Consider the following 13,546-nt stretch of genomic DNA (forward strand, 5'->3'; position numbering starts at 1 on the left):
GCAAAGGGTGGCCCGGCGGAGAAAGATTGAGTTCATCTAATTAAATTCACAACGAGTGCTGACATAATGTCCTTCATTTGGCTCCGAAATCGTTTATAAAAGCACTGGGATCATGCTCAGGTGGTCACATCTGCAGTTTGACCTCAGTACGGAGCCTTACGGCTGATGCTGGCTGGTCACCACTCTTCAGAAAAGACATTAGGAAGAGGACAGGTGACACTGCCCGGGAGGTTTACAATGATAAAATAAGTCCGTTATGAGGCGGTGTTGGAGACGTTCGGGTAGTTCCACGTCGAACATAGAAAATTGGAAGATGTCCCAACTCTGATATTCCAGCTGATACGGGATTTCGACAGAGTAAACAGTCAAAATACTCCCTCTCCGCGCAGGTCAATAACTGAAGTTGTCAGGTGCAAATTTGTTGAGAAAACATCTGGAGTGGACAGGCGGACCGGCATCAACTTCACGCAAATTGGTGGGACATGAAACCATTCCACATGGAAAAATGACGGAAGATGCCATCTTTTCCAACGAGTCGGAGTGAAACAGAAATGAGAAATGCGTAGTCAGCAGGATTCGAACCTGCGCGGGGAAACCCCAATGGACTTCTAGTCCATCGCCTTAACCACTCGGCCATGACTACACGGTCCAACGCGCCAGAAATCATACTGATACCCACTCAATAATTCTTATAGCCGGCCTCCTTGAAGTGATGCTGACCTCTTGTGATGGATACAAATGCGATTAATTTCGCTGCTGATGTCATGCGTCTGTCTTCTTTCCCCATGTCGGCTCAATTTCATCTGTCGTCTAACGTCCTTTTCATTCGGATACAGCACATGGGTGGATTGAAACAAACAATTGCAAGCATTCCATATCTGTCCACACACGCAGAACTGGATGGAACATAAACTTTACATCCCAAAATAGCTCCCTTCAAGGCGCCTGAGGAAAACGAGCTCTTGAATGCGCAAAACTAATGCAGATATATTAGAGTATGTGCGGATTCGGAATCCAATCCGGCTCTCCCACATGGTGGTGACATTTGCCGTTTCTGAATCACCAGTGGACAAATTTGAATTGAGCCCATCGAGAATATCTTTCTGTTCACTGAAGATGCAACTCCCGCAATCATTGATCCAAAATTTAAGATGAGCTGGGGCCGGTTAGTTTATACGGTTGGAGCATGTTGCTAATAACGCTGCGACTGAGGGTTCAATCCTCGTACTGTCCAAATGCGGTTACCTCTGTCTGTGGAGCCCGGTTTACGTTATGCTCAGTGGCAATGGCTTTTTCGAACAGCCTGAGTCGCTTCGCGTACTTCTGTACACTCACGATGCCGTTGACAATTTTTCAACTGGGAAAAAGTCTGCCTCCCATCCTGACAAATTGTCCATCTTTTCACACTTCTGTGCCACAAATCGGTCGGTGACATTTGAGCAAACCTTGACCGCTCGACAGCGAAACACATACGGACGACCGGTCAGCTGGATGTCAACTGTGATCATTCCTCTCATTCGCTTCAATGTTTTGTCAATATTCACGTCAGCCAACCTTGTTGCAAGAAATCATACCAGCTTACTTTGACGCACTGCATTCAACCGATCAATACATCGCTTCACACGAATTGATAATGCGCTTCAAACCTAATTTACGCAAATACTGAGTTTTTTCAGAAGAACAGCTATTCGGCTGGAAATCTCGAAACTGGCGGTTCGTTGGTCGTCACGCTCAACACATTAACCGCTCAACATTGTCTTTACGATTTGGCAGAAGGGTGTCTAATGTGTTGCTGATGACAGCGAAAAAGTCGGGATCGGAAGGAAATTCCTTCAGCAAGCATGGATGGAAACTTCATTGAGGAGCCGCCGTGAGGCAACGTATAATATCCCTCGCAACGAGCACGATGCTTTCTCCACATTTTTATGTCATTCCAATTCCCACAGTGTGCCTCGTTATGAAGCGTCGCACGAGAGAGTAAGCAAAAGATGAAATCCCAATTCGCTCTCCCCAGTGTGCAGCGGGACCTGTGACATGGGGCTGCTGTGTGACTGTTACTGATAGAAAGAGTTGGATCACAAGGGCAGTTGGGCTGTGTTTTGTTCAGCCTTTCAAATCTTGATGAATTACTCGAAACGTTAAATCGTGTTGAATGACAGCCTTTGGAAATATATTTCTGTTCACTGAAGGTGCAACTCACAGAATCATTGATGCAAAAATCAAATTGAACGGATTCCGGTTAATTCTGCGCTTGAACACACGCCCCCATTTTGCAGCCCTGGCTGCCAGACTTCCAGATGGAGCAAATATTCCACAAATGGCAAATGCATCCAGTCAGCAAAATGGCAACATGTTGACAATATTCCGACTGAATTTCGCAACATATTTTACTATTTTAGCCGAAAAAAATATTTCAAATAAAACAGGGGGGGGTGAACATCAAATGCACGTTGTGATTGCCCCAGCCAAATCCCATGAAAGTCATTTAAAACGAAAATGCCATTCCATCAGGTTGAAGATGCGCGATCAGTCAGCAGTGAAAATTTTAAACTTCTGCACTGAATGATGCAACTCAATAGAAAAACGCAGTTGCTCATCGTGGGCTTCGTTTGCGACGTCGGCCGGTTAGCTCAGGTGGTTAGAGCGTGGTGCTAATAACGCCAAGGTCGCGGGTTCAATCCCCGTACTGGCCACATGCGATTACCCGTGTGGGCAGCACCTGTCGCCTTTTCGTCGGCCGAGGCTGATCCGCTTCGCGTTCTTCCACACCGGCAAAGTGCAGCTTTTTTTTCTCCTTGACAACTTTTAAACTGGTAAAATTTCTTCCAACCGTTCTGACAAATTGCCCATCTTTTCAAACTTCTGTGCCACAAATCGAAAGGGCGAATGTGGAAGGTTACGAGACGGGAAAGGAGTTTTCATTGCAAACAGTAGACCGTCCGGAGAAAGATTGAGCGTCATCGAATTAAATTCACAACGGAGTGCTGACATAATGTCCTTCATTTGGCTACGAAATCGTTTATAAAAGCACTGGGATCATGCTCAGGTGGTCACATCTGCAGTTTGACCTCAGTACGGAGCCTGACGGCTGATGCTGGCTGGTCACCACTCTTCAGAAAAGACATTAGGAAGAGGACAGGTGACACTGCCTGGGAGGTTTACAATGATAAAATAAGTCCGTTATGAGGCGGTGTTGGAGACGTTCGGGTGGTTCCACGTCGAACATAGAAAATTGGAAGATGTCCCAACTCTGATATTCCAGCTGATACGGGATTTCGACAGAGTAAACAGTCAAAATACTCCCCCTCCGCGCAGGTCAATAACTGAAGTTGTCAGGTGCAAATTTGTTGAGAAAACATCTGGAGTGGACAGGCGGACCGGCATCAACTTCACGCAAATTGGTGGGATATGGAACCATTCCACATGGAAAAATGACGGAAGATGCCATCCTTTCCAACGAGTCGGAGTGAAACGGAAATGAGAAATGCGTAGTCAGCAGGATTCGAACCTGCGCGGGGAAACCCCAATGGATTTCTAGTCCATCGCCTTAACCACTCGGCCACGACTACACGGTCCAACGCGCCAGAAATCATACTGATACCCACTCAATAATTCTTAGAGCCGGCCTCCTTGAAGTGATGCTGACCTCTTGTGATGGATACAAATGCGATTAATTTCACTGCTGATGTCATGCGTCTGTCTTCTTTCCCCATGTCGGCTCAATTTCATCTGTCGTCTAACGTCCTTTTCATTCGGATACAGCACATGGGTGGATTGAAACAAACAATTGCAAGCATTCTATATCTGTCCACACACGCAGAACTGGATGGAACATAAACTTTACATCCCAAAATAGCTCCCTTCAAGGCGCCTTAGGAAAACGAGCTCTTGAATGCGCAAAACTAATGCAGATATATTAGAGTATGTGCGGATTCGGAATCCAATCCGGCTCTCCCACATGGTGGTGACATTTGCCGTTTCTGAATCACCAGTGGACAAATTTGAATTGAGCCCATCGAGAATATCTTTCTGTTCACTGAAGATGCAACTCCCGCAATCATTGATCCAAAATTTAAGATGAACTGGGGCCGGTTAGTTTATACGGTTGGAGCATGTTGCTAATAACGCTGCGACTGAGGGTTCAATCCTCGTACTGTCCAAATGCGGTTACCTCTGTCTGTGGAGCCCGGTTTACGTTATGCTCAGTGGCAATGGCTTTTTCGAACAGCCTGAGTCGCTTCGCGTACTTCTGTACACTCACGATGCCGTTGACAATTTTTCAACTGGGAAAAAGTCTGCCTCCCATCCTGACAAATTGTCCATCTTTTCGCACTTCTGTGCCACAAATCGGTCGGTGACATTTGAGCAAACCTTCACCGCTCTACAGCGAAACACAGACGGACGACCGGTCAGCTGGATGTCAACTGTGATCATTCCTCTCATTCGCTTCAATGTTTTGTCATTATTCACGTCAGCCAACCTTGTTGCAAGAAATCATACCAGCTTACTTTGACGCACTGCATTCAACCGATCAACACATCGCTTCACACGAATTGATAATGCGCTTCAAACCTAATTTACGCAAATACTGAGTTTTTTCAGAAGAACAGCTATTCGGCTGGAAATCTCGAAACTGGCGGTTAGTTGGTCGTCACGCTCAACACATTAACCGCTCAACATTGTCTTTACGATTTGGCAGAAGGGTGTCTAATGTGTTGCTGATGACAGCGAAAAAGTCGGGATCGGAAGGAAATTCCTTCAGCAAGCATGGATGGAAACTTCATTGAGGAGCCGCCGTGAGGCAACGTATAATATCCCTCGCAACGAGCACGATGCTTTCTCCACATTTTTATGTCATTCCAATTCCCACAGTGTGCCTCGTTATGAAGCGTCGCACGAGAGAGTAAGCAAAAGATGAAATCCCAATTCGCTCTCCCCAGTGTGCAGCGGGACCTGTGACATGGGGCTGCTGTGTGACTGTTACTCATAGAAAGAGTTGGATCACAAGGGCAGTTGGGCTGTATTTTGTTCAGCCTTTCAAATCTTGATGAATTACTCGAAACGTTAAATCGTGTTGAATGATAGCCTTTGGAAATATATTTCTGTTCACTGAAGGTGCAACTCACAGAATCATTGATGCAAAAATCAAATTGAACGGATTCCGGTTAATTCTGCGCTTGAACACACGCCCCCATTTTGCAGCCCTGGCTGCCAGACTTCCAGATGGAGCAAATATTCCACAAATGGCAAATGCATCCAGTCAGCAAAGTGGCAACATGTTGACAATATTCCGACTGAATTTCGCAACATATTTTACTATTTTAGCCGAAAAAAATATTTCAAATAAAACAGGGGGGGGGGGGGGGGGGTGAACATCAAATGCACGTTGTGATTGCCCCAGCCAAATCCCATGAAACTCATTTAAAACGAAAATGCCATTCCATCAGGTTGAAGATGCGCGATCAGTCAGCAGTGAAAATTTTAAACTTCTGCACTGAATGATGCAACTCAATAGAAAAACGCAGGTGCTCATCGTGGGCTTCGTTTGCGACGTCGGCCGGTTAGCTCAGGTGGTTAGAGCGTGGTGCTAATAACGCCAAGGTCGCGGGTTCAATCCCCGTACTGGCCACATGCGATTACCCGTGTGGGCAGGACCTGTCGTCTTTTCGTCGGCAGAGCCTGATCCGCTTCGCGTTCTTCCACATCGGCAAAGTCCAGCTTTTTTTTGCTCCTTGCCAACTTTTAAAATGGGAAAATTTCTTCCAACCGTTCTGACAAATTGCCCATCTTTTCAAACTTCTGTGCCACAAACCGAAAGGGCGAATGTGGAAGGTTACGAGACGGGAAAGGTGTTTTCATTGCAAAGGGTGGCCCGGCGGAGAAAGATTGAGTTCATCTAATTAAATTCACAACGAGTGCTGACATAATGTCCTTCATTTGGCTCCGAAATCGTTTATAAAAGCACTGGGATCATGCTCAGGTGGTCACATCTGCAGTTTGACCTCAGTACGGAGCCTTACGGCTGATGCTGGCTGGTCACCACTCTTCAGAAAAGACATTAGGAAGAGGACAGGTGACACTGCCCGGGAGGTTTACAATGATAAAATAAGTCCGTTATGAGGCGGTGTTGGAGACGTTCGGGTAGTTCCACGTCGAACATCGAAAATTGGAAGATGTCCCAACTCTGATATTCCAGCTGATACGGGATTTCGACAGAGTAAACAGTCAAAATACTCCCTCTCCGCGCAGGTCAATAACTGAAGTTGTCAGGTGCAAATTTGTTGAGAAAACATCTGGAGTGGACAGGCGGACCGGCATCAACTTCACGCAAATTGGTGGGATATGTAACCATTCCACATGGAAAAATGACGGAAGATGCCATCTTTTCCAACGAGTCGGAGTGAAACGGAAATGAGAAATGCGTAGTCAGCAGGATTCGAACCTGCGCGGGGAAACCCCAATGGATTTCTAGTCCATCGCCTGAACCACTCGGCCATGACTTCACGGTCCAACGCGCCAGAAATCATACTGATACCCACTCAATAATTCTTATAGCCGGCCTCCTTGAAGTGGTGCTGACCTCTTGTGATGGATACAAATGCGATTAATTTCGCTGCTGATGTCATGCGTCTGTCTTCTTTCCCCATGTCGGCTCAATTTCATCTGTCGTCTAACGTCCTTTTCATTCGGATACAGCACATGGGTGGATTGAAACAAACAATTGCAAGCATTCCATATCTGTCCACACACGCAGAACTGGATGGAACATAAACTTTACATCCCAAAATAGCTCCCTTCAAGGCGCCTTAGGAAAACGAGCTCTTGAATGCGCAAAACTAATGCAGATATATTAGAGTATGTGCGGATTCGGAATCCAATCCGGCTCTCCCACATGGTGGTGACATTTGCCGTTTCTGAATCACCAGTGGACAAATTTGAATTGAGCCCATCGAGAATATCTTTCTGTTCACTGAAGATGCAACTCCCGCAATCATTGATCCAAAATTTAAGATGAGCTGGGGCCGGTTAGTTTATACGGTTGGAGCATGTTGCTAATAACGCTGCGACTGAGGGTTCAATCCTCGTACTGTCCAAATGCGGTTACCTCTGTCTGTGGAGCCCGGTTTACGTTATGCTCAGTGGCAATGGCTTTTTCGAACAGCCTGAGTCGCTTCGCGTACTTCTGTACACTCACGATGTCGTTGACAATTTTTCAACTGGGAAAAAGTCTGCCTCCCATCCTGACAAATTGTCCATCTTTTCACACTTCTGTGCCACAAATCGGTCGGTGACATTTGAGCAAACCTTGACCGCTCGACAGCGAAACACATACGGACGACCGGTCAGCTGGATGTCAACTGTGATCATTCCTCTCATTCGCTTCAATGTTTTGTCAATATTCACGTTAGCCAACCTTGTTGCAAGAAATCATACCAGCTTACTTTGACGCACTGCATTCAACCGATCAACACATCGCTTCACACGAATTGATAATGCGCTTCAAACCTAATTTACGCAAATACTGAGTTTTTTCAGAAGAACAGCTATTCGGCTGGAAATCTCGAAACTGGCGGTTAGTTGGTCGTCACGCTCAACACATTAACCGCTCAACATTGTCTTTACGATTTGGCAGAAGGGTGTCTAATGTGTTGCTGATGACAGCGAAAAAGTCGGGATCGGAAGGAAATTCCTTCAGCAAGCATGGATGGAAACTTCATTGAGGAGCCGCCGTGAGGCAACGTATAATATCCCTCGCAACGAGCACGATGCTTTCTCCACATTTTTATGTCATTCCAATTCCCACAGTGTGCCTCGTTATGAAGCGTCGCACGAGAGAGTAAGCAAAAGATGAAATCCCAATTCGCTCTCCCCAGTGTGCAGCGGGACCTGTGACATGGGGCTGCTGTGTGACTGTTACTGATAGAAAGAGTTGGATCACAAGGGCAGTTGGGCTGTGTTTTGTTCAGCCTTTCAAATCTTGATGAATTACTCGAAACGTTAAATCGTGTTGAATGACAGCCTTTGGAAATATATTTCTGTTCACTGAAGGTGCAACTCACAGAATCATTGATGCAAAAATCAAATTGAACGGATTCCGGTTAATTCTGCGCTTGAACACACGCCCCCATTTTGCAGCCCTGGCTGCCAGACTTCCAGATGGAGCAAATATTCCACAAATGGCAAATGCATCCAGTCAGCAAAATGGCAACATGTTGACAATATTCCGACTGAATTTCGCAACATATTTTACTATTGTAGCCGAAAAAAATATTTCAAATAAAATAGGGGGGGGGGGGGGTGAACATCAAATGCACGTTGTGATTGCCCCAGCCAAATCCCATGAAAGTCATTTAAAACGAAAATGCCATTCCATCAGGTTGAAGATGCGCGATCAGTCAGCAGTGAAAATTTTAAACTTCTGCACTGAATGATGCAACTCAATAGAAAAACGCAGGTGCTCATCGTGGGCTTCGTTTGCGACGTCGGCCGGTTAGCTCAGGTGGTTAGAGCGTGGTGCTAATAACGCCAAGGTCGCGGGTTCAATCCCCGTACTGGCCACATGCGATTACCCGTGTGGGCAGGACCTGTCGTCTTTTCGTCGGCAGAGCCTGATCCGCTTCGCGTTCTTCCACATCGGCAAAGTCCAGCTTTTTTTTGCTCCTTGCCAACTTTTAAAATGGGAAAATTTCTTCCAACCGTTCTGACAAATTGCCCATCTTTTCAAACTTCTGTGCCACAAACCGAAAGGGCGAATGTGGAAGGTTACGAGACGGGAAAGGTGTTTTCATTGCAAAGGGTGGCCCGGCGGAGAAAGATTGAGTTCATCTAATTAAATTCACAACGAGTGCTGACATAATGTCCTTCATTTGGCTCCGAAATCGTTTATAAAAGCACTGGGATCATGCTCAGGTGGTCACATCTGCAGTTTGACCTCAGGACGGAGCCTTACGGCTGATGCTGGCTGGTCACCACTCTTCAGAAAAGACATTAGGAAGAGGACAGGTGACACTGCCCGGGAGGTTTACAATGATAAAATAAGTCCGTTATGAGGCGGTGTTGGAGACGTTCGGGTAGTTCCACGTCGAACATAGAAAATTGGAAGATGTCCCAACTCTGATATTCCAGCTGATACGGGATTTCGACAGAGTAAACAGTCAAAATACTCCCTCTCCGCGCAGGTCAATAACTGAAGTTGTCAGGTGCAAATTTGTTGAGAAAACATCTGGAGTGGACAGGCGGACCGGCATCAACTTCACGCAAATTGGTGGGATATGTAACCATTCCACATGGAAAAATGACGGAAGATGCCATCTTTTCCAACGAGTCGGAGTGAAACGGAAATGAGAAATGCGTAGTCAGCAGGATTCGAACCTGCGCGGGGAAACCCCAATGGATTTCTAGTCCATCGCCTTAACCACTCGGCCATGACTACACGGTCCAACGCGCCAGAAATCATACTGATACCCACTCAATAATTCTTATAGCCGGCCTCCTTGAAGTGATGCTGACCTCTTGTGATGGATACAAATGCGATTAATTTCGCTGCTGATGTCATGCGTCTGTCTTCTTTCCCCATGTCGGCTCAATTTCATCTGTCGTCTAACGTCCTTTTCATTCGGATACAGCACATGGGTGGATTGAAACAAACAATTGCAAGCATTCCATATCTGTCCACACACGCAGAACTGGATGGAACATAAACTTTACATCCCAAAATAGCTCCCTTCAAGGCGCCTTAGGAAAACGAGCTCTTGAATGCGCAAAACTAATGCAGATATATTAGAGTATGTGCGGATTCGGAATCCAATCCGGCTCTCCCACATGGTGGTGACATTTGCCGTTTCTGAATCACCAGTGGACAAATTTGAATTGAGCCCATCGAGAATATCTTTCTGTTCACTGAAGATGCAACTCCCGCAATCATTGATCCAAAATTTAAGATGAGCTGGGGCCGGTTAGTTTATACGGTTGGAGCATGTTGCTAATAACGCTGCGACTGAGGGTTCAATCCTCGTACTGTCCAAATGCGGTTACCTCTGTCTGTGGAGCCCGGTTTACGTTATGCTCAGTGGCAATGGCTTTTTCGAACAGCCTGAGTCGCTTCGCGTACTTCTGTACACTCACGATGCCGTTGACAATTTTTCAACTGGGAAAAAGTCTGCCTCCCATCCTGACAAATTGTCCATCTTTTCACACTTCTGTGCCACAAATCGGTCGGTGACATTTGAGCAAACCTTGACCGCTCGACAGCGAAACACATACGGACGACCGGTCAGCTGGATGTCAACTGTGATCATTCCTCTCATTCGCTTCAATGTTTTGTCAATATTCACGTCAGCCAACCTTGTTGCAAGAAATCATACCAGCTTACTTTGACGCACTGCATTCAACCGATCAACACATCGCTTCACACGAATTGATAATGCGCTTCAAACCTAATTTACGCAAATACTGAGTTTTTTCAGAAGAACAGCTATTCGGCTGGAAATCTCGAAACTGGCGGTTAGTTGGTCGTCACGCTCAACACATTAACCGCTCAACATTGTCTTTACGATTTGGCAGAAGGGTGTCTAATGTGTTGCTGATGACAGCGAAAAAGTCGGGATCGGAAGGAAATTCCTTCAGCAAGCATGGATGGAAACTTCATTGAGGAGCCGCCGTGAGGCAACGTATAATATCCCTCGCAACGAGCACGATGCTTTCTCCACATTTTTATGTCATTCCAATTCCCACAGTGTGCCTCGTTATGAAGCGTCGCACGAGAGAGTAAGCAAAAGATGAAATCCCAATTCGCTCTCCCCAGTGTGCAGCGGGACCTGTGACATGGGGCTGCTGTGTGACTGTTACTGATAGAAAGAGTTGGATCACAAGGGCAGTTGGGCTGTGTTTTGTTCAGCCTTTCAAATCTTGATGAATTACTCGAAACGTTAAATCGTGTTGAATGACAGCCTTTGGAAATATATTTCTGTTCACTGGAGGTGCAACTCACAGAATCATTGATGCAAAAATCAAATTGAACGGATTCCGGTTAATTCTGCGCTTGAACACACGCCCCCATTTTGCAGCCCTGGCTGCCAGACTTCCAGATGGAGCAAATATTCCACAAATGGCAAATGATTCCAGTCAGCAAAATGGCAACATGTTGACAATATTCCGACTGAATTTCGCAACATATTTTACTATTTTAGCCGAAAAAAATATTTCAAATAAAACAGGGGGGGGGGGGGGGGTGAACATCAAATGCACGTTGTGATTGCCCCAGCCAAATCCCATGAAAGTAATTTAAAACGAAAATGCCATTCCATCAGGTTGAAGATGCGCGATCAGTCAGCAGTGAAAATTTTAAACTTCTGCACTGAATGATGCAACTCAATAGAAAAACGCAGGTGCTCATCGTGGGCTTCGTTTGCGACGTCGGCCGGTTATCTCAGGTGGTTAGAGCGTGGTGCTAATAACGCCAAGGTCGCGGGTTCAATCCCCGTACTGGCCACATGCGATTACCCGTGTGGGCAGGACCTGTCGTCCTTTCGTCGGCAGAGCCTGATCCGCTTCGCGTTCTTCCACATCGGCAAAGTCCAGCATTTTCTTGCTCCTTGCCAACTTTTAAAATGGGAAAATTTCTTCCAACCGTTCTGACAAATTGCCCATCTTTTCAAACTTCTGTGCCACAAACCGAAAGGGCGAATGTGGAAGGTTACGAGACGGGAAAGGTGTTTTCATTGCAAAGGGTGGCCCGGCGGAGAAAGATTGAGTTCATCTAATTAAATTCACAACGAGTGCTGACATAATGTCCTTCATTTGGCTCCGAAATCGTTTATAAAAGCACTGGGATCATGCTCAGGTGGTCACATCTGCAGTTTGACCTCAGTACGGAGCCTTACGGCTGATGCTGGCTGGTCACCACTCTTCAGAAAAGACATTAGGAAGAGGACAGGTGACACTGCCTGGGAGGTTTACAATGATAAAATAAGTCCGTTATGAGGCGGTGTTGGAGACGTTCGGGTAGTTCCACGTCGAACATAGAAAATTGGAAGCTGTCCCAACTCTGATATTCCAGCTGATACGGGATTTCGACAGAGTAAACAGTCAAAATACTCCCTCTCCGCGCAGGTCAATAACTGAAGTTGTCAGGTGCAAATTTGTTGAGAAAACATCTGGAGTGGACAGGCGGACCGGCATCAACTTCACGCAAATTGGTGGGATATGTAACCATTCCACATGGAGAAATGACGGAAGATGCCATCTTTTCCAACGAGTCGGAGTGAAACGGAAATGAGAAATGCGTAGTCAGCAGGATTCGAACCTGCGCGGGGAAACCCCAATGGATTTCTAGTCCATCGCCTTAACCACTCGGCCATGACTACACGGTCCAACGCGCCAGAAATCATACTGATACCCACTCAATAATTCTTATAGCCGGCCTCCTTGAAGTGATGCTGACCTCTTGTGATGGATACAAATGCGATTAATTTCGCTGCTGATGTCATGCGTCTGTCTTCTTTCCCCATGTCGGCTCAATTTCATCTGTCGTCTAACGTCCTTTTCATTCGGATACAGCACATGGGTGGATTGAAACAAACAATTGCAAGCATTCCATATCTGTCCACACACGCAGAACTGGATGGAACATAAACTTTACATCCCAAAATAGCTCCCTTCAAGGCGCCTTAGGAAAACGAGCTCTTGAATGCGCAAAACTAATGCAGATATATTAGAGTATGTGCGGATTCGGAATCCAATCCGGCTCTCCCACATGGTGGTGACATTTGCCGTTTCCGAATCACCAGTGGACAAATTTGAATTGAGCCCATCGAGAATATCTTTCTGTTCACTGAAGATGCAACTCCCGCAATCATGGATCCAAAATTTAAGATGAACTGGGGCCGGTTAGTTTATACGGTTGGAGCATGTTGCTAATAACGCTGCGACTGAGGGTTCAATCCTCGTACTGTCCAAATGCGGTTACCTCTGTCTGTGGAGCCCGGTTTACGTTATGCTCAGTGGCAATGGCTTTTTCGAACAGCCTCAGTCGCTTCGCGTACTTCTGTACACTCACGATGCCGTTGACAATTTTTCAACTGGGAAAAAGTCTGCCTCCCATCCTGACAAATTGTCCATCTTTTCACACTTCTGTGCCACAAATCGGTCGGTGACATTTGAGCAAACCTTGACCGCTCTACAGCGAAACACAGACGGACGACCGGTCAGCTGGATGTCAACTGTGATCATTCCTCTCATTCGCTTCAATGTTTTGTCATTATTCACGTCAGCCAACCTTGTTGCAAGAAATCATACCAGCTTACTTTGACGCACTGCATTCAACCGATCAACACATCGCTTCACACGAATTGATAATGCGCTTCAAACCTAATTTACGCAAATACTGAGTTTTTTCAGAAGAACAGCGATTCGGCTGGAAATCTCGAAACTGGCGGTTAGTTGGTCGTCACGCTCAACACATTAACCGCTCAACATTGTCTTTACGATTTGGCAGAAGGGTGCCTAATGTGTTGCTGATGACAGCGAAAAAGTCGGGATCGGAAGG

General features: G+C 46.2%; 9 non-coding genes across 9 annotated transcripts; 4 read left to right on the plus strand and 5 right to left on the minus strand.

Annotated features, from left to right (window-relative positions):
- Nucleotides 1-561: 561 nt before the first annotated feature.
- Nucleotides 562-643, minus strand: trnas-aga (transfer RNA serine (anticodon AGA)). The gene has a single exon. It is a non-coding gene; the product is annotated as a tRNA-Ser (tRNA).
- A 1,976-nt stretch (nt 644-2,619) lies between these two features.
- On the plus strand, nt 2,620-2,693 carry trnai-aau (transfer RNA isoleucine (anticodon AAU)). The gene has a single exon. It is a non-coding gene; the product is annotated as a tRNA-Ile (tRNA).
- A 794-nt stretch (nt 2,694-3,487) lies between these two features.
- On the minus strand, nt 3,488-3,569 carry trnas-aga (transfer RNA serine (anticodon AGA)). The gene has a single exon. It is a non-coding gene; the product is annotated as a tRNA-Ser (tRNA).
- Nucleotides 3,570-5,555: 1,986 nt separating this feature from the next.
- On the plus strand, nt 5,556-5,629 carry trnai-aau (transfer RNA isoleucine (anticodon AAU)). The gene has a single exon. It is a non-coding gene; the product is annotated as a tRNA-Ile (tRNA).
- Nucleotides 5,630-6,421: 792 nt separating this feature from the next.
- On the minus strand, nt 6,422-6,503 carry trnas-aga (transfer RNA serine (anticodon AGA)). Its single transcript has one exon. It is a non-coding gene; the product is annotated as a tRNA-Ser (tRNA).
- Nucleotides 6,504-8,485: 1,982 nt separating this feature from the next.
- Nucleotides 8,486-8,559, plus strand: trnai-aau (transfer RNA isoleucine (anticodon AAU)). Its single transcript has one exon. It is a non-coding gene; the product is annotated as a tRNA-Ile (tRNA).
- A 792-nt stretch (nt 8,560-9,351) lies between these two features.
- Nucleotides 9,352-9,433, minus strand: trnas-aga (transfer RNA serine (anticodon AGA)). The gene has a single exon. It is a non-coding gene; the product is annotated as a tRNA-Ser (tRNA).
- Nucleotides 9,434-11,417: 1,984 nt separating this feature from the next.
- On the plus strand, nt 11,418-11,491 carry trnai-aau (transfer RNA isoleucine (anticodon AAU)). The gene has a single exon. It is a non-coding gene; the product is annotated as a tRNA-Ile (tRNA).
- A 792-nt stretch (nt 11,492-12,283) lies between these two features.
- trnas-aga (transfer RNA serine (anticodon AGA)) lies at nt 12,284-12,365 on the minus strand. The gene has a single exon. It is a non-coding gene; the product is annotated as a tRNA-Ser (tRNA).
- Between the last annotated feature and the right edge of the window lie 1,181 nt (nt 12,366-13,546).

This window comes from Mustelus asterias, chromosome 30, assembly GCF_964213995.1.
Source record: "Mustelus asterias chromosome 30, sMusAst1.hap1.1, whole genome shotgun sequence".
NCBI lineage: Eukaryota > Metazoa > Chordata > Chondrichthyes > Carcharhiniformes > Triakidae > Mustelus > Mustelus asterias.